This window comes from Mesocricetus auratus, unplaced genomic scaffold (genome assembly GCF_017639785.1).
Source record: "Mesocricetus auratus isolate SY011 unplaced genomic scaffold, BCM_Maur_2.0 Super-Scaffold_100018, whole genome shotgun sequence".
Classification (NCBI taxonomy): domain Eukaryota; kingdom Metazoa; phylum Chordata; class Mammalia; order Rodentia; family Cricetidae; genus Mesocricetus; species Mesocricetus auratus.
Window position 1 is genome coordinate 41,274,349 of NW_024429199.1, and position 20,572 is coordinate 41,294,920.

Here is a 20,572-nt window from a genome sequence, read left to right on the forward strand (position 1 = left end):
CAGATGGGTGTATGTGTGTGTATGTGTGTGTGAGTGTGGTATGTGTGATGTGGTGTGTTTGCATGTATGGGTGCATCCACAGATGGGTGCTCATACATGTGAAACCCGAGACTGATATCAAGAATTGTCTTCTGTAGTCTTCCCACCTTATTCAATTAGACAGGGTCTCTTAAGCAAACCAAGATCTCACTAGCCATCTTGCTCTGGGAAAGCAAGCCCTTGTTCTCCTTTCCCAGGATGGAATTTATGAGGACTACTGTCTACCCAGCATGCACTCGGGTCCTGGGGATCTGAACCCTGGTCCTCCCACTTGTACCTTTATGGCAAGCCCTGAAACCACTTAGCCATTATTTTCTTAATGAAGAAAATCAACATTAATATTTCTCTATATTCCCAGTTCTAGAGCAATATCTGATATACAGAACTACTTCATACATATTAAATATAATATATAGTATTTATTTATCTAAGAAACATTTATCTCATGATTCCTCTTCTCTGTAGGCTGGATGTAGACGATATGAAAATAATTTAAAAATACCATTCATCAGAGCACTTAGCATGGCAAGGGAGGCATGTCCCAGCAAATTATTAAAATGTAAAATGAATGAAGTGCTGGGGGGATTCGAAAGTGATTGTGACCCACAGAGATGGGAAATGCATAGTCTACCTGGGAATTAGCTATGCCTCCATAATTAGAGCAAGCCTTAGAATCACAAGGTAACTTTTGCATGCTGTGCCAGCCCTGTCCACAATCTCTTTGTTTTTAAATGGTTTATTTGACTGCTGCTAGTTTGTCAATGGGAGTCCTAATTAACATCGATCATGGACTTTTTCGGGTTGTCCCCCAGAGACAGTCAGAGAAGAGAGACGCTGGAAGAGCTGTGGGAATGCTTCCCTGCCACACCAAGAGGCCTTTGCCTTGTCATCCACGGTGTTGCGTGGGGAGAGTAGAGAGTGCATTGTTCTGCAGCATGGGCGACTTTTTCATTTTGCTTCTTCACTGACCCTTCAAAATGCTCTGTCTTTCAAACTGAGGAAATTGTATAATGGCAGTTTGGAGGGAAAGGTAGATTCTTACCTCAATGGGACATTTCACAGTGCCTAGAGATTGCTTAAAACTGTCACACCCAGGGACTGCTACTGTCATCTAGTGGATAAAGGTCAGAGATGTCCTTAAGTATTTTCTTATGAGTGCACACAAATGTCCATCCCAAATGCTCACAGTCCTGAGGCTTGGGCACCTTGTCTTTGGTTTACACACTACTTTACAGCAGTGCAGCACACACGTACATGTTAATATCTGTGCCTATTCAATTGTGTGAATTCTCATATCTAACATTGTGACTGAGCATGTCACCAAGGTAGTAGAACACCTAATCTTTCTGTTGTTCTACTGTCACCACCTGGGGAGACTCTAAATGCCCTAGATACTGAGGACAATATTCTGCGTAATTAAATGAACACGCTCTGCATAGCAGTTCTAGATGACCCTCAGCCCCCCCCACCCTGCCCATGCCCAGGCAGAAACTTGACAGACTTTCAAGCATGACTCATCTCTACAAAAAAAAAAAAAAAACAATCCGCTTGTGACACTTTTGTGACCCTCAACTTCTAGAACTTCCAGAAAAAAAATTTGTTTTAGCTAAAGCAAATCAGAATTTTTAGTTGTGAATTAAGAACTCAGTTAACGAGAGGGGAGGGCTTGGCAACCAAGGGTCATCTCCTGCTTTCTCCTCTTCCTCCTCCTTTCCTTCTTCCTTTCTTCTTCTTCCTCCTCTTGGTGCTCCTCCTCCTCCTCCTACAACAACAACAACATACATTTAGCAAGCAAGCAAGCTTCTTTGGAATACAATAAGTCAAATGCTGTCTATAATAAATGAGGCTTCTCAGGATTGTTATGTAGCACATTTCCTCCGGCAATAAAGACACTGTGCTCTGCATGGCTCTTTCTTTCAGGCGCAGGAGGGAGAGGGGGGCTGTTCATATTTTGTGTTTGGCTTTCCTCCTCTTTGCAACTTTTTGATGAGCTTTTCTCCATTCTTCTTGTGCCGACTGTAATGTTTTATGATTATTCATGATGGAGACAATGGTGCTTAAGGCAGTCAATAGCAATTCTGCTTGCTGAGAAGAACATATAATTCAAATTAGACCAATATAGACTTTCCCCTTTACTTTAATGTTTAGTTACCCAGTTAGATTTAAACTGAGGATACAACATTTAGTAAATGATTTGTAGTAAAATCTTACTGACATTTAGAAGTAGATTTTTTTTTGCTGTTGCTAATATATAGGGCCAACACAAAGTATAAATTCACTTCAAAGGTGTGTCATCAATTAAAATCAAATACTTTACATGTATACATTATGAGGTATATTTCCATTTCTGCCCTGGAAATATTAAGTTGGCACATTAGCCAGCAAATATGCAAAAATCACCAAGCAGTGAGTGAGTAGCTAAGTAATTTGTCTTAATGAATAATAAATTCATGCACGGTTTAGCTTTGTAGCTGTTAAATTTTAGTGATATTCAGAGTGTAATTTTGAATGCACATTATCTGTTATTTAGACATTTAAAACTGAAATAAGTGATTTTTCACTTAAAAAAGCCAAATGAAAGACGATAGTAGGTGATAGAGAGTAAATTTGGACCTGCCCCCATGCATGTATTAAAGAACTAACCCCAATATTACTATATTTGGAAACAGGACTTTAAAAGACATCAATTAAAGCTAAATAGAGTTACAGCAGCCACACTTTAATTTGCTAGATTAGGTACCCCTAAAACGAGGAAGAGAGCACTGGCAGAGAGGAGGTTATAGAAAAAAAGAGACATTGACATGACAGAGGAGCAGCCTCAGAAAAAAATAAGACCTGCCTGCCCCTGACCTAGGACTTCTGGCTCCCAGACCTGAGAGAAAAATCTGTGGCTTCTGAGTCCCCGCCTCGCCATGCACCTAGAGCGCATCAGTCCCAAATAAACACACAGGAGGCTATATTAATTATGAAGCTGTTGGCCTTGCTTGTTTCTTATTGGCTAGCTCTGACTTAAGTAATTACCCCATAATTGTTCATCTATGTATTTCTCTTACCGGAAATGTTTCCGGGCTTCCTACCCCATGGTGTTACATCTTGACTCTCCATGTTTCTCCTTCCCAGAGTTCTCCTGGACTCCTAGTCCCACCTATCTAACTTCCCTATTGGCCCAACAGTGCTTTATTGACAAATAACAGGACTTCCCCACATCAGGCTTCGGCTATCAGTGTTTGGACCCTGTGCCTGAAGCTTGGGGCTATCAGTCCTATATGGCTTTTAGTATACTTGGGAATGTCCCTCATCAAGTCACCACTAAGATCTACCAAGTACATCTTGTCATGAAGGTTCAGACATTCTTAAATCTAGGTGAATGATCAATGAGCACCCCAAAAACCTAGCAGGCATGTCCCCTACTCTCACGTTCAAGGGCAGCAATGTTCAACAGCAAGGGCAGCAATGTCCAACAGAAGCTCAGGTTCCTCTAAACTGCTGCTCACTGGGGAGAAAAAACAGCAGCTTCCCAAAATGAACATGAATCGTGGAAGCTAAAGTGTTGAGAACTTTCTGACTCACTGGATTTGAAATAAGCAGATAATATTAAAATTTATCCAGTTAAACCTTCCCCATTAGTGCTGGGAATGGCTTAGTCTAAAGGTAAGACCAACGGACATGTGGAACTCTGGCTGCATTTGGTGGTATTAGGTCATGTGGGGCATGTGGGGCTGAGACAGACTCCATGACTCTCAGTGTACTCTTCAATAATAACAACACTGGCAGTGACTATGTTAACCATTAATAACAATAACTGATGATCAAATGGGGTCTTAAAGGAATTAGAGATAAATTCAGAGCCACTGTTTAAGGGAGGTAGAGGCTGTGATAGAATACCAAAGACCAAAGCACTAAACTTCAGACATTTATAATTGCAATTCAAGACCCAGATGTCAACCTTACTGGCTACTGCTTTTATGATGATGTGGACATGATAGACAGCCTTCTTTATGACCAGTAAACCCAGATGGTGTAAAATTGCAAGGATACCCAGCAAGGCCCCTTGAAAGGTGCTCATCTAAATTTAGGGGTAACTGTTAACACTGTGAATTCCTGAGAATTGAGGTGCTCAGAGTCTTGACTGTATCATGATGAAATCCTTTTGAATTTAGTTGGCTTATTGGTGCTCTTGAGTTGGAAGGGGTCAATAGCTGTTCATTTATTTCTTTGTTTTACCCTCATGGTATATTTCTGGAGTAGCACAGATGATGACAGCTAGACAGATACTGTGTTTATTTGAAGACAGTTCAGTCAAGTGTGTAGGCAGGCAGGATACACAATGTGGAAAGAGACAGCAGCCACACAGCTAGTGAGAGTCTCTAGAAGGATGGTGTTACTGTGATCAGGGCTGGGGAAGGTTGGGGGACAGAGATCTGGGTTTCAGTTATGGGCATGGTAAGTTAAAGACTTTTTCTGTTTAAAATGTAAAATAGCTTGGTTCTGTGGAAGCATAGTGCGCAAGAATGAAGAAGCACTCTGAGAGGTGAGGGGGAGGAGACCTACATATTCATAATGGGGAATTCACCTCTGGCCCCATGTGCCATGGTAAGGATACGGGGCTCGTAGAAGGCAAAACAATGTGCCTTGGAGATGACTTTACAGTAGAATTTTCTCTGAGACCCAATGCTTAGCTTTGAAGTGACATATATTTCCATTTTTTGTTACTGTTACTTATTTTTGATGCCTTATAATCCTTTATAAAAGACTTTTCCTGTTGTTATTGATATACATAACAATTCAAAGGAGAAAGTAGACTTATACTTTTTCAGTTGTGTATGTTTATAGGATACAATATGACAAGTCAATACACATATGAAATATAATATATATCAAATCAGGTCAATTAGCATTTCCCTCTCCTTAGACATACATTATTTTTGACCTGGTCAGACTACAGGATTCTTTTAATTTCTTCCTTCACAGGATGTTATAAATTATCTCAGAGGGATATGGAAAGAGATAGATTTCTCAATTTTGTAACTTCCTCTAACATCACAAATGCATTCTTAACTACTAAATGATAATAATTGCACTGAAATATCTGACCTAGTTACAGAGAGCTTGGGGGTTAGAGAGGTGGACAGTGGAATAGGGAGTGAAAACAATGAAACTGGTTGGGATATAGGGTGTACATATACCCCTTCCCAACTCTGAAATGTACTGGATGGAATCCGACCCTTGTGATAGTGAGAAAAGCCTTAAAGAATGTCAATCTTTTCCCACTCGTATGAGAATTTCTTACATACTTTAAAGACATCAAAACATAACAATATACCATTGGATGACTACTTCTTTGAATATATATATATAGTAAATTTGTTTCTTTGTGGTGTATGCATGTCTACATGTTCACATGAATGGATACATGTGTGCACGTGATGTAGAAACCGGAAGCCAAGTTCTTCCTCAATTGTTCTTTATGCTATTCTTTAGGACCAGGTCTCTCACTGGCCTTAGACCTCACTGATTCAGCGAAACTAGCTGGCCAGTGAGTTCAGTGAGTCCTCCTCACTCTGCCCTCCCAGTGCGAGGCTTACAGGGAAGTGTTACTATGCCACTGTGCTGGCTTCTTTTCTTTTTCTTTTTAACATAGGGGCTGATAGTTCTAAACACAGTCTTCATTCTCTGTTTTTTAAATTTTTTTCAATATTCATTCTTATTCAGCATTTTACTAAGCAAGCTATTTCTGCATGCCAAGCAATAATACATTCATGAAGAGAAATAATATTTGTAGCTTATAATATATTTTCACACATGGATATTGTAATGAGTAGCAAACAAATCAGAGTCATTAGCTATGCATTATCATCTTGTAATAGTAAGAACAAGGCATGGAGAAACTTTAAATGAATAATGAAGTTAGTAGAATTGTTTTTGCTTTACAAAATAAAAGATACGCAGTTCTTACCTCCTCCTTCCAATCCTGGCCTCCAAGTGGTCAGCAAATTATTTCCAGTTCTAAATTTCATGATCTCTTCTGTCTATAAACAGAGTAGAGTAAGGACATCCTGTTGTGAATCTGGGTTTTTCAGGGGCACAGTGTCCACATTTACCGATCTATGCACATACTCTTTTAGATCTATTTATCTTTATAGAATTATCCTAAGAAATGATATCAAATGGTGTTACGCATATCTGGAACATAATGAACAGCACTAGTGAGGCACATTATCTTTCCTCCATCAGGTCTTATAAAAAGATTTATTTATTTTTACTCCATGTGTGCTCATGCCTTGCCTGCATGTATGTCTGTGTACCACATGTGTGAGTGGTGCCTGCAGAGCAAGAAGAGGCTGTTGGATCTCTGACAACCAGAGTCACAGATAGTTGTGAGTCAGCTAACAGGGGTGCTGGACTCTAACTGGGTCCTCTGCAAAAGCATCAAGTGCTCCTGGCCATTGAGCAATTGCCCTGGTGCCAAATCTTAGCTTTTACCCTTAAGCAAATTTACTGATTGGAAGGATCACAACCGTACCATGAACTTGAAATATACCGATTGGAGATATCAACCACATATGCAAAGCATGAGGTAATAACATCTGTATTAGAATTTGACTAAAGGATTGGCATGAGCTGGTCTGGGACAAAAAACTCTTTTTTATTGTACATGACCTGTTTACTTGAGACAATTAAAGGATGTCTATTATATTCTAAAACTCAATCATTTGAAAAACTAACTTATTTATGTGTCTGTATGATGCTTATTTGTGTGCGTGTGTGTGTATGTGTGTTCAAGGTTTTTTTTTTTGCTGTGATAAAAACTATGACCATATTCCTTACCAATTTTCAAGACCTAAAGATATGCTTTCATTTTTGTGGATCCAGACTTATTCCCAATGAAATATATATTCCCTGAAAGTAGGGAATTTTTTCTCAAGATCACCATGTAAGATGTAAGACCAGAATGTGCGATATTATTTGCTTGTCATCTCCACTGACCATTTCCATCACAGTTATCTCTGGGCATTAATATTTGATCATAAAACTTTCTCTGGACAATTGCATTCGAGAACAATGTTGATGAGTCCAAAAAGCTGACATTGTAAGGGTCCTGGGTCTAACATCATCTTTTATCCCTGCAGGGGGGACACTTTGAGTCCCAGACAAAGTCTGCTCTGTTAAGGGGATCCTGCATGAGTAACAGGGCACAGAACTGAGGCAAAGAAAGGGAAAAAGGAAGGAATGAAGAAAGGAAGGAAGGGGGAGGGAGGGAGAAAGAAAGGGAGGACAGAAGGAAGGATGGAAGGACAGAAGGAAGGAAGGAAGCAAGGACAGAAGGAAGGAAGGAAATGGTAGGGCTAAAAACAAATGAGAAGTGCTTATGAATATTAATAATTAGTTACATTCCTCTTATAAGCCACTAAAATGCATTATTCTCTGTTACATCAGATTAACCCTAGTCATCACAGATTTATACAAGCATGTACTCACATATGTGATGAATGGAAACATGAATGAATGGATGGAGTTAAAATTTATTCCTGAAATACTTCATCTTGGCAATTTTCTGACTATTGAAATTCCATTCATCCTTTAAGGTCCAGCTCAATAGTCATCTAATTGTTTCCAGCTATAATTGATGTTTGGCTAAATCTCTGTCCCAAAAACCAACCTTTTCTGCATTTGAGATTCTTTTCTTCCAATTCAGAGGAAAATATCCAGTCAGATAAAGGCATTGCTGGAGGGGTTTTTATAAACACATTGAATTCATCTTTGATTGTCTCTAGGAAACTTGTTGGGTTCTCTACTCAGCTGTATCGCCCACAAATCATCACAGGAACTCAATATATGAGTGTTGACAGTGAAGCCAGAACCTACTCTTAACACCTGACATTGTGAAGATGACTGCACGCAGGTATAGACAACAGAGCCAGAGGATTAAGTTAAATGCAAATGAACTATATGATAATAATACTGTAGGAGGGTATTTTTTTAGATCATGGTTTAAACTTTAATGAAGCATTAAAATATAGGGTGGATTTCCATTGATGAGAAAGAGGAAGTTTTAGGATCATGAGAAAAATTTCTGTTGAAATACATACACTGCCACCACCTCATACCATATTGCATACAGGAGGAAAATTAAGGCTAAATTATTTTATGTGTTATTCTTCTACAAAATTGTAGAGCAAAGAATAATAGAAGCATTCCTCAACTCATAGCTCTAACTTGAATGATACCATTTCTCTAGAAATGTCTGAGATCCTGGCATGTTGGCACATTCCTGGGATACCAAAATCCTTAAGGCAAAGGCAGAAAAACTGAATTGGAAGGTCGTTTGTGCTGTAGACTGTCTCAGAAAACCAGAAAAAAAATAAGAAGCTGGCAAGATAGCTTAAAGTTTAGAGTGCTTGCTAGTTCAGTTCCTTTCACTTATTTCCCCTCCTCTTCTGGTTGCTGTGGACATACCACGCGCGCGCGCACACACACACACACACACACACACACACACACACACACACACACACACACGGGGGGGGCAGATGCTCAAATAGATACACACACATACACATTAATAAAAATGAAACATTTTATGAAAAAAGAAAACAAAATGAGAGGGGGAGATAGATATAGATGGATGGATGGATAGACAGACAGACAGATAGATTGATAGATTATAGATAGATGATAGAAAGAAAGAAAAAAGGAAGAAAGAAAGAAAGGCAGATAGATAACTATTTGGAGGGAGCTTTGTTGAGCGCTGATCTTTCCCACACAGTAATCCCTGTGGGGATAAAGCTTTCCCTAACCAAAACATCCAGTAAGGTCCCAGAAGTCATTACACTGCTCTAGGGATTTTGCATGAGAACAGTGGAAGTAAACAGAAGTCCCTAGAGAATTACCTAGAAAAGGTGGCTTTTCTAGAAAGAAAGTAAAGTAGCTTCTTGTAAGGCTTGGGGTGGAAACAGACAGTATCTATAAATTGGCATGACAGGTCTTTGGGGACAATGAAAATGTAAAATGAAATTATGGTGATAACATATATCAGAAAATTTACTAAAATATTTTGAATTACAGACCTAAAAATAATAAAATTTTTATGTAGATTATAGAAAAATTGATAGGAATAGTATTATATATTAAAACATTAACACATATGCTAACACACATATGTTAGTAGAATTCTATACACATACACACACACACACATACACACAAAATGCTAAAGCTTGTAGCTATGGATTGTACTGTTTCCCTCATTGATAATTCACTTACATTTTCTAGTATTGTTTCCTTCACACTTTACACAAGCGATGGATAAATAATTGGATAAGTATCACTATCCATGACCAGTAAGAACCTTCTAGAGTTGCCAGGCAGCAATTAACTCAGTGTTCCTTAAGTGATATTCTCTAAATATTTTTTCCAGAAGTTATTTAGAAGAAAGGCTGAGAGCTGTATACAGAAAGGAAAAAGAATAAACTATTCAGGATTGTTTTATTGGATCTTGAGTCATACAAAGTGCTCATGAAAAAAAAATATGTGTTGGGTAGAGAGATTGTGTCAAAAGTTCAGAGCACTTGTTGCTCTTTCAGAGGACCCAGGTTTGATTCCCAACACTCACAATGTGGCTTACTACAACCCTCACTCACTCCTGTACTCCAGTTCCAGGGGATCTGACACCCTTTTCTAACCTCTATTGGCACTGGTCGCAGGTGCACACTCAAACACACACATGGAAGCAAGCATTTATGCACTTAATAATAAATAAATAATAATTATATTTGAGATTTATCACTACAGTCTTTGAATCTAACCTGACCAGCTCTGCATTTCCATAAATGTAATGAAATAGATGATTGACATAGATCCAATTAATAAGGAAATCACACTCAACCATCAGTGGTTTAAGAGCATCTTCTTCCAATCACTAATCCTTGGAAGATTTAGTCTACATAAATGCCCTTGCCTTGTTATAACTCCAAGTCTCTTATAGATGGACTGCCCTCTTAGCTCCCTGCCAGGTCTGTCCTTTGTCCCAGATCTCATTCTACATTAGACTTCAGTTTCCATGCAAACCAAAGTCCACATAAATCAGGTATGAGGAACACCAAAAGGTGAGGTGAAATCTAATAACCCATTGGCAGTTTCCAATAATTTTGCCTTGGCTTCATATGTTCACAGCTGTTGAGTAAGGAAACTGCTGAAGGCAGCTAAGGGAAAGAGAAAAGTAAGGCTCTAGGAACCCCAGTCCTGCAGTGATTAGAACTTCGACTGGCAATAACACTGAGCTTCCCTGCTGAGTGCATCTGAGTTGATGGATCTCTTGGTATTACATCATTTCCTACCGGAGGCTGCCCAAGCTAGGACCATTTTCATGGTGAAAACAGATCAACATATCTGACAATTATAGCTCCAAATGGCCATTGAAGGAGACTATCCAATTATGCTGGTAAGCAGATTGTCACATTTCAATATATTTATTTTCTTTACCAACAAATACAACATCAGCTGGTTGATACAGCCTTTGAGACAAAAGCTGCAAGATTTGCATTTTGTAGCATTTTTTCTTTCCCTGTATCATTTCAAGCAGCATGTGGGGTTTTATGGTTAATAATGTGTTGTAACAGATGTCATTGTGATACAGGACTGAAATGGTACTCGCTTCCAAACCATCTTGTCTTACTTCTCATGGAAAAGCTTCAGCAGCTCAACCTGACTGCCTCCTATCCTATGAAAGGCTGACACACTTATTTCTCTAAGGGGGTCATTTAAAACCTGAGAACATGGCAACGTCTCTTGAGTGAAATTAGAAAGAATAATGTATACTAGAACAGAGGAGTGATACCTCTGAGCTCTTCTCCCGGCTTCAGCATTTCGGGCTGTAACTCTAGGTTCTCTACATTCCTGCTACAGCAGTTTCTGCCAGATGTCCATCTACCCAATGTCTAGCTAGGTGGAAAAGCCACAGTGAAGATAGAAGCTAACTCATTGGTGCTATTTTATGTGTTTGTTTTTTTTTAACTTTAGGGTAGAATATGAAGAAGGAAAACATTCTGGAAACAACATATTTATAAGTCTATTTTGGGTTAGCATTTAAATTTCCTTGAATACTATTCTTTTACTCTTTACCAAGATGCTGATACCTCTCTATAGTAATGAATAAATAAATAAGGAAATAGATAAATAAATATTACATAGGGCAAGTGACCTTGCAAAATTGAATCTCTGGGTCGATCAAACCTTTAACAAAAGCTAGTTTTGTCATCAAGTTGTCATAGCATCAGTATAAATTAGAAATGTCATTTTTGTAAAGGAAACAAGTCATGCTTTAAAAATATCTGGCTGTCCAAACTTGTAGGGAGAAAAGCAGTTGCTGTAGGAAGAAGGAAGTTCAGTGCCACAGCTGTCAGAACCACACCCTCAAACATTTGAGCCAACACATCTGTTTCTGTGGTTTTCAGTTTATGAAATGCTGGACTTTAAAGCAATGTGATAGGAGAGAGGCAGGAGGCATACATTAGGATTTCTGTGTTTTTTAAACATGCAATTTATGGCACATCTATGTAGCCATCATTTTCTTTAAATGTCTGCTGAGGTAATACGGGGAAGCCTCACTTGGCTTTGATGCTGTTTTGTGTCTTCATATGACAAAACACTCTTATCTGAAAACATTCTAGAGTGTCCTAAGTAGAGGTATACAGTTATAAGCCCTTCTAATATATCAGACACAAATATAGAGACTAGATGCTGATATTTGGGAAGATAATTATTTCCCAAAATGAAGTAAAATAATAACAGAAACTTATATAAAGTTGGCAAATAATACAGTGAGACAGAGAATTTGGATGAGCCAATGGATTTTTCCATGATGTGGCACCACATAAATCATTTAGAAGTTTCCTTTTGAAAACAGTGTCTTCTTTGATAGTCTCCACAGCTGATGGCATATTCCAACCCTCAAAGGAAGGAAAATAAAAGTAATTGAAAATGAGTCTCTTATCACACATAAAAGTACATAAAAATTCAACTTAAAAAGAACTCCACAGATAAATACGAATTGAAATTTATTCACAAAATCTCATCCTCACTATCTTTTAAGATTCTATATATGTTTGCTACAACAAAAAATAGCACTAAAAGAATGGAAAACAAAAACTATACATTGCCAGCGAGCATAAAGAATTATTAACCCTTGCTGGTAAAAGAAATCCATGTAAATGATCTTCTTTTGATTGACAAACAAAAAGTGAATTTGACATAATAATAGTTCAGTGTGTATGTAGGCAAACTTGGAATTATCACCAGAGAACTAGAAACTTGTATTTGTTCAGAGGGGACTTCACATTTGTTGAACAGACTGCACTTACTTTCAACTTCTACATGTTGACCTCTAAGTATTTAATGCTAAAGGACAGGGTGGCTCAGATGAGGAAACCTTCATGAATTCTGTCCATTATGCAGTCTGCTTAAATTAGAGCTAAGTGTCAGATCTAAACATCCTACAATCATCAGTGGAAAGTCATGATGGAAAGGTAGAAAATTACTCATGATACATTAACAAGCCAAAATAGGCCATAGTGATAGGGGTGAGGTAGATTAAATTTACTGGGGAGAAATCACTTACATGATAAACCGACAATCCAGGGTAAGCGCTCTGAGCATCCAATCTCAGCTGCCACCAAGGATCTGACCAGAACCCCTAGAGAGACCACGCCTGCCTCTCTTCAGGCCTGTATCCCACACACCCTGTATGTGCCTGGGGGCGGGAGAGGAGAAGAGAGGAGAGGAGATAAGATGAGGCAGAAGGAGAAATAGACCTTGAACAGTAAGAAAGTAGCTTGTCTTTCTCTGACTGACTTTTGTTATATTTTCAAACGTTCCTCTAATCGCCCAAATTACTTATATAACAAATTATGGTAACAAACTAACTTTGAAGTTTCTCACATGGAAGCTCTGATATGTTCTAAGAAAAGTGTTAGCACACTATGACATCATCATCATGCTGGTACCAGCTCCCTGCTGCACAGAAGGGTCATACAGTCATGGTACAGTCTACGCGCTGATTTTTAGAGCACAAATACTCACACTTGTTTTATTTTTCTTTTTTAAACTCTTTATCAGGTCTGCTTATCACTTGCAAATTAATTCTAATCCAACATTGGATATCCCCTGTCTTTATAGGTTGTGAAACTGTACTATTAACCTCATAATTTATATTGCTAGGAAGAAACAAAGAACACTGCACTTATCATTCTTACTCATTCAACTGAATGACACCACCTCCAACTTGTAGATAAGAGTTGCCTTGGATCATTTAATGAAAGATTTTCAGTGCATCTTTTATTAGGAATTGAAGTGAAATAATGTTTGTGTCCCTGTGTTCCTATGTTGAAAACTTAACTTCTAATGGGTTGGTATTTTGAAATGGGAACCTAGAGAAGAAATTGAACCTGGAATTGGTCATGAGAGTGAACTCTAGTTTGATGGGATTGGTGTCCTTATAAGAAGAGACAGCAGATGGCACAAAGACATCATCTGAGCACCTCAAAGATGGCAGCCATCTGCCTGCCAAGAGAAAACATGTATTTTATTATGTGTACTTTGCTAGAGTCTTGATTGGACTTCCTAACTCCTAGTATGGCAATAGATAAATATCAGTTATTTAAAATGCCCAGTCTATGGCACTTTGTTTGGACATGCTGTGGTGACAAATCCAGAGGCACAATCATCTTTCCCAAGACGAGTAGAGGCAAGTGGAGGAGAGCAAGAAGAAATGCCTGAGTGGGTGAACAGAAGATGCAGTGATGATAGCATCCCTCATAGGACAGGTCTGCTAAAATGGACCTGACTTTCTGCCCTGAATCTCAGCACATGAGTTTGCTTATCCTGCTGTTTCCTTTCAGGCCAATTCAAATGTGAGGTGCTTTTACGTTTCCTAAGAGTCATGGTTAGGTCATAAAACAATGGACAGAAGATAACACATCAAACCATTAGCTTTCAACATTATAGCATGCTCAACGTAGGCTTCTTATTGAGACATGGATGCATGATGCCATACATCATAGCAGATATATCTGAGTAAAATATTCCCTAAGTGCCCTGCAAATTGGAAATACCTTGTTTATACATTTTATGGGTACTCACAAAATTTCCTCTGCATTTAATCTGAAACAATGAGCCCCAAAGTATTTAAAAATAAGAGCTGCCCAAATGCAAATGATAAGTCCCTATGATTACACTTAAGATTCTAAGGATAAGAGAGAGATAAGTAAACCAATGATAGGCCTGCAATGTTGTGTCAAAGGAAACCTTACAACCACGGTCAAGAGTTACTGCTATCCACATAGGCTGGGCTATAGCTCCATAGACAGCTCTGCCTTGAGGAGAGTCTTGCAAATTTTCTTTTCCATTTCTCAGTCATGTTTGACTCTGCCTTACATTTCTCCAGTATCCTATACCTAATTGACTATTGAAAAGTGTGAACTCAACTCCCCTAGCACTTCCCAAACACAGCTAGTGGGAGTGTATGGTGATAAGAGTGCCAAGGAGGGCCACTAGCTGGATCGGGAAGAGACTTTAAGTCCCTCATTGGAACAGGACTGGCTGGGAGTGAATCGTTACCTTGCGTAGACGGTGGGGGACATTTGAGAGCTCTTGATTCTGAGTTTCCGTTATGTAGGATCTACTCCAAAGGTCTTCCTAGTTCATTGTAGCTTGTCTTGTTTAAATTCACTCCTCTTTTAAGTTCTATTCTCTTCTCTTAGTCAAAGCAAAACAGGGAATACACACTCTCTGCCTCCATTCAGAACCCGCATTGACCCTCTTCTCCAAGGAATGGACAGGACAGTGTCTTGCTGCGCCTGGCTGCACACTGGCTCTAGTCACCATACTCCTCTTTCCTTAGATGATACCAAAAGCCAAAACGTATGTGGTTTTCCACTGGCACATTACGGTTTGAATATGAAATGCTGATCCCCAGAGTACAGAAGGCTCAGATCCCTGACACAAGTGGTGTTCAAAGGTGGGGCCCTGATTGCCTCATGAGAGCTCCGAGTTAAGTTATGAGTCTGATCCATTGATTGATGGCACCACTGGAAGGTGCTAGAAGCTAGGCTGTAGGATCCAGTTGAAGAAAGATCATTAGTAACAGCCCTTTGAAGTGGATAGGACACACACACACACAAAACACACACACACACACACCCCTATGTATATATAATTCTTGCCCCCACATGCTTCCTTACGTCACTTTCTGCTTCCTGGACATCATGAGATAAACAGCCTCCTCTGGTACATGCTTTTGCCTCCACAATGGTTCATTATACCCCACCCATAGCCATGGAGCCAGCTGACTATGGAACTCTGAGTCAGAGTAAGTCCTCCTCTGTTAAGTGGTTTGTACCAGTGTCTTGTCATAGTGACAAAATTAAGCAGGCTTCAGTCAAATGCTTATCCACAGCAGAATACATTTCATTAGAACCAAGCAATTCTAATATAGCTTTCGATTAGATAAAAGTGTTTTAAAGATGGGTTACATTGACAGATTTTCATATGTTGAACCATTCCCTCATCTCTGGGATGAAGCCTACTTGATCATGGTGGATGACTTTCTTGATGTGCTTGCCAGTATTTTATTGAGTACTTTTTCCCCTGGGAGTGGCACCAGGACCTATCATGCACACATGAATAGGGTTTTTGGACCCCACTCACTATGGTAGGATACATTGCTCAGACTTGATACAGGGGTTGTGGCTTGGTCCTGCCTCAACTTGGTATACCTGACTTTGTTGACTTCCTATTACCCCCTCTGAGGAGTGGAGGGGGGTATTTTGGGAGCTGGGGGGATAGGAGAAGGGGAGGGAGGCAGAACTGGGGTTGGTATGTAAAATGAATTTATATATATGTATTTTTTTGGAGATGGGGTTTCTTTGTAGATTTTGGAGACTGTCCTGGAACTCTCTTTGAAGACCAGGCTGGCCTTAAACTCACAGAGGTCCCCCTGCATCTGCCTCCCGAGTGCTGGAATTAAAGGCGTGCACTACCACCACCTAGCAAAAACACAGGCTGTTTTTTTTTTTCAGTTTTTGAGACAGGGTTTCTCTGTGTAGCTTTGGCTGACCTTGAACTCAGAGATCCACCTGCCTCTGCCTCCCAAGTGCTAGGATTAAAGGTGTGCACCGCCACTGCCCGAAAAGTAAATTTAAGAAAAGTGTTTTGAAGGACTAGAGAAGTGGGCATTCTGAATGCAATGTGGAACCCTTGTCAACAAAGAAGTCAGGTGTGACAGCAGATGCTTGTGATTCCAGGGCTGGGGCAGGGGTGGGCCAGAGCCACTGCCCCTGGGGCTTGCTGGCTAGCCAGCTGAACATAACTGGTGAGTCCCGGGTCCCAGAAAGAGGCATTATCCTAAAATACAAGGCTGGGGAGAGAGATCAGTCTTTGCATGTTTGACAAAAATAAACGTGAGCACCAGACTTAGATTCCTGGCACCCAGGCAAAAAGTAGGCATGGTGGTGCCACTTGCTTCTAATCCCAGCACCGAGGAGGCAGAGGCAGGTGGCCAAGTGGAGCTTGTCAGCTGCCCACTCCAGTTCTCCAGTTCAGTCTGTGAGTTTATGAGCCCCGTGTCAAAGTGAGATTTCTTGTCTCAAAAACAGGGGATCTGGCTGAAAAGCAACAGGTTGACATCTGACCTCCTACACCTGCATCCATGCTCTTTTCCTCTCTCTGGTAGATGGCTCATGAAAAATAGCAAGTAAGGTTTATCTCTGGCCAATATCGATGCCCTTAAACTGGCGTATATATGTGTGTGCCTGCTGACTCGTGAGCACATACCCCTCTGACACACAGAGTTTTGGATGCTATGAACTATTTGGTTACTATGACCAAAAACTGGGTGAATCTTTTCTTAGATCTTCAAGGGTGTTTGAAGTGTTTATCTAATTATCCTATCAATAAAAACTCGAGTTAGATATCAGGGTAGGTACCTGAATGACCAGAGAAACTGGGGAGATATGGCCAGTGACCTCCTCTCTCTCTCTCTCTCTCTCTCTGGTTCCTCAATCAATAAGAGGCTGAGACCCTCTCAGAGCCTGCCCTACTACTCCTTGTCTCTCTATCCTCAGTCCTCCAAAATCTCTATGGCTAATTTTGATCAGCTAGAAGCTAGCTCTACCCACTGATTTAAACCAAATTTTATTGGCCTTCTTGGGAGCATTTAGAATGCAATCTAAATATCATACAACAAATATTCAAAGGGAATCAATCGATTAGCTACTGGGGTTGGCCCATTAAGATGTCTATATTTTTCTTCTTTCTTTTTTAGCTTAAATTAGAAAAACTTGCTTCACATATCAATCCCAGTTCCCTCCCCTCCTCCCCTGACCCCAGCAACCCCTCCCACCCCCTCTCCATCTCCAGTGAGGCCCTCCACGGGGGAATTCCAAAATCTGTCATATCATCCCAGGCAGGATCTAGGCCCTCTCCCATGTCTCCAGGCTGAGAGAGCATCTCTCCATGTGGAATGGGGTCCCCAAGTCCGTTTGTAGGCCAGAGACAATAACTGATCCACTACCTGAGGCCCCATTGATTGCCGAGGTCTCCTCATTGACACCCACGTTCAGGGCGTCTGGATCAGTCCCATGCTGGCCTCTCAGCCATCAGTCTGGGGTCCATGAGCTTCCTCTTGTTCAAGTCAGCTGTTTCTATAGATTTCACCAGCCTGGTCTTGACTCCTTTGCTCATCACTCCTCCCTCTCTGCGACTGGGTTCTGGGAATTTAGTTCAGTGTTTAGCTGTGGGTGCCTGTTTCTGCTTCCATCAGTCATTGGATGAAGGTTCTAGGATGGCATATGAGGTAGTCATCAATCTCATTATTGTGGAAGGGCATTTAAGGTAGCCTCTCCACTATCGCTTAGTTTGCCAGTTGGTGCCATCCTTGTAAATCTCTGGAAATCTCACTCGTGCCAAATCTCTCCTCAAACCTATAATGGCTCCCTCTATTAGGGTATCTCTCATCCTGCTCTCCTCTATTCTTCCCCAACTCAACCTTCCTGCTCCCCCATGTCTATTTTAAATGCATTTTTTCATTTTGAAAATACTACCATGAGACTTAGACTGCATAGCTAATTCAGTTGCAACTTATTTCTATTAAACTTCTTAGAAATACAAAGAATTAGAGGGAAATTCACTGATTTGTAAGCTGACCTGAATGATCAAGGCAGAATTTTAACATTTGTGAGATGACATGTTAGATAATAAATTTCTCCAAGATTATAGTCTACCAATACAAAGACATCATTTAATTGTTTTATGATTTTCTTTTTTTATAAATTTTATTTAAATTAGAAACAATCTTATTTTACATATCAATCCCCCTCTCCCTCCCATCCCCCCTCTACTTCCCATGGAGGGTTAGGCCTTCCATGAGGGATCATCGAAATTTGTTAAGTCATTTGGAGCAGGGACTGGGCCCTCCCCTGCGTATCTTCTATGGTTTTCACTAACCATATACTGTCTAACGTATCCACTCCTTTAGGACAGGATGCAGGTCTGCACTTTTAGAGATCACTCTTAAAGTCTGACTTGGAGTTGTGTGGAGAAGTGGGTCAAGAGCTTAGGTGTTGCAAATGTTCCCTGTACATCGACAGTTACATCACCCCTCTATTACTACATCCTTTGTCATCATAACTTTCTCATGATATAAAAAAAATACAATGGAGAAAACATCTGAGATACTGACAAAGGATAAAGGAATCAAAATCCTTCTTTCTTTGCTATACTAAGATTCCTTTGAATGTTTCAATTTGCATTCATTTCCTGTGACTTTTAAGTTTAATTGCTTTGTCCTTGCTCTCTTTGATGACTGTGGAGATTTTCTGAGATTTGCCATGAGAGTTGTTCCATGTTCCTCTAGGCTGGAGGAGACAGTCTGGGTTGCTGTATGTTGCTGTGATAAAATATTCAGACCAAAAGCAATTCAGGGAAGGAAAGGTCTTATTGGGCTTAAACTTCCAGGTCATAGTCCATCACTGAGAGATGTTAAAGAAGGAGCTTAAAGCAAAAACCATGGCTCCCTCACAGACTCAGACTTAGCTTGCTTTCTTATAGTGCCCAGGGCTAACTCTCAAGGGTTGGTGCTGCCCACAGTGGGCTTGGCCCTCCAAAGTCATCATTAACATCCAACCCCTACACACACACACACACACACACACACACACACACACGCACGCACGCACGCACGCACGCACGCACGCACAGGCCACTCTGATCTGATCTGGGCAATCCCTCAATTGAGATTCCCTTCTCAGCTGTGTCATGTTGACAATGAAAGCTAACTACTACAAACAATGAGTCACTTTGGATATGCCTCAAATTACCCATGGTGAGGTAGGTGGGAATGACTGCTGTTTGCTAGGTGGGATCAATGCATATACAATGTAATAGTAATGGTGACTTTCCTTGCCTTTTTGAACAAATTACTCTGGAGAGAGAAATGTAGAAGTCAATACAAAAAGGTATGGCTTTAAAGTCAAATGCCCATGGTGGCTAGCTGAACTGAATTGTATTCATTAGCTCCTCTTCAGAATAACTCAGTTAATGTCAAAGCTCCTACCCCTTCCTAGTTAAAAACCCATGCATGGGAATACTCTAAAATCCATACAATATTAATGGACATATTCCTTTAAAAACATATTTCTTTTCTTTGGGAGAAATAAAGGGAAAAACAATGCAGAGGATTTTAAACAATTATAAACAGGGGCTGGGAACCCTGTTCTGTCCTTGTTGCAAGTGCCGCATTTCAGCTAATTCCCTCTGCTCTCTAACTATCATTTGAAAACGGGGTGGGGGGATCATCTATTCCAGAAGCTGATGTATGATTCATCCAGTTCTGACTAATATTAGTCAGCATTGCACAGCAAAAGAGTAGGTCATTATGATTTAAGAGTTAAATAGGTTCTGAGTTTCTTAAATATATGGAAATGCACTGGTAGAATCTATAAGCACTTATCAAAGTGTTATTTAATCTCTGCAGAGCAAATGGTTTACACCATGACCAAATGCAACTTGGAGAAGAAAGGGTTTATTTTTAGCTTACAGTTCCAGTCTATCATGAAGGGAAATCAGGCAGGAACTCTATGTAGGAATTGGAAGCAGAAACTGAAGTGGAGGCTGTGAAGGGATGTTGCTTACTGGCTGGTTTTCCATGACTTGCTTAGCCTGCTTCTTCATACAGCTAAGGTCTACCAGCCCAAGGGTGGCCCAACACACAGTGTGCTGACCCTAGATCATTAATCAATCATTTCTCATTAATCAATAAAATATCCCACAGTTCAGTCTCTCCCCCAAGCCAATCTGATGGAAGGAATTTAGGTGACAGAAACTAACCAAACACACCCAGATCAAATGACAAAAAGTGTGTATTCACTTTAAAACTAAATTAAAATATGACTAACTTTTAACTTCAAGTCAAACCAGGGTACAGGGAAAGGCCAGAGAGGTGCATAACTGGGTTTTATGCACTCAATTTCATAAAACTTAA

At 40.0% G+C, this 20,572-nt stretch overlaps 1 long non-coding RNA gene across 5 annotated transcripts in view; it reads right to left on the minus strand.

The window, feature by feature from the left end:
• Nucleotides 1-443: 443 nt before the first annotated feature.
• The window catches only part of LOC121132843, a 40,052-nt gene continuing 19,923 nt past the window's right edge, over nucleotides 444-20,572 (minus strand). For 3 of the 5 annotated variants that reach the window (XR_005869505.1, XR_005869503.1, XR_005869507.1), the window contains 2 exons: nucleotides 12,656-12,787; nucleotides 10,493-11,987 (listed from right to left, as the gene is read on the minus strand). This is a non-coding gene — a long non-coding RNA (uncharacterized LOC121132843). Of the gene's footprint in view, nucleotides 1,802-5,995; nucleotides 6,069-9,303; nucleotides 9,484-10,492; nucleotides 11,988-12,655; nucleotides 12,788-20,572 lie in introns of those variants that run through there. The other 2 variants (XR_005869504.1, XR_005869506.1) reach the window with 2 other exon arrangements.